Raw genomic sequence first — 811 nt, 5'->3', positions numbered from 1 at the left:
AATATTATGGTGGCGAAGAGATGCGAGATTGAGACACTCTGTGTCAAATTGATCATTGTTAAGTCCTATAGTGTCATGGAGCATCTTCACAGCAATCTTCTTTCCATCCTTACTCTCTCCCTATTCAGTACCATTATCAAATTATATTTAGTAGTAGACTTAGTTAGTAGTATGTAGTATCAATTAAATGTTGTCAGTATTGATAGTAAAACATGAAAAAGATCTAGTAATGTTTAGATAGTCGTACCATATAAACTTCTCCATATGAGCCGCTGCCTAATTTGCGGTATTCAGAGAAACTATCTGTCATTTCTTCCAATACATGAAATGACACAATCTCAGGGACCACACTCCCATGATCCATGTTATTTCCCTTCTAGTGAAAAGAGGAAGAACCTACTGGATGAGAGAGAGAGACATGATTAACTTCATGGCCATTTTAACTGCTCTTAATTACACTTGAGATTGCATAGAATAGACTAGTCAAGCTAACTTGCAATCAATGCAGAAAAAAGACAACATACCAGAATTTTGCAAATTAAGCATGCATGTATTTTTCAGAAACTTACCAAATAATTTTAGATTTGGCTAGGTAGTAAATTTAAGCTATACCTACTCATGATGACAAAAGAGGATATGCATGCATGGATTGAACTAGCAGGATCACAAAGCAAAGCACTAACGCAGCAAGAGAAGAATGAATGGAGCATTCATGCATGGCTCTAATTAACCAGCAGGATCCTAGGCTAAAGCAAGCAACAGTGGACTCAAGGGTCAAGGCTGAGATGGGAGGGACTTCAATGGAGAAATT

General features: G+C 37.1%; 1 protein-coding gene across 2 annotated transcripts in view; it reads right to left on the bottom strand.

Annotated features, from left to right (window-relative positions):
* LOC123184270 (putative receptor-like protein kinase At4g00960) overlaps nt 1–811 on the bottom strand; it is a 7,778-nt gene that overhangs the window by 2,545 nt on the left and 4,422 nt on the right. The window lies entirely within an intron of this gene.

Source organism: Triticum aestivum, chromosome 2A (genome assembly GCF_018294505.1).
Source record: "Triticum aestivum cultivar Chinese Spring chromosome 2A, IWGSC CS RefSeq v2.1, whole genome shotgun sequence".
NCBI lineage: Eukaryota > Viridiplantae > Streptophyta > Magnoliopsida > Poales > Poaceae > Triticum > Triticum aestivum.
The sequence above is the reverse complement of the archived record's forward strand: the minus strand, read 5'-3'. Positions and strand labels throughout refer to the sequence as shown.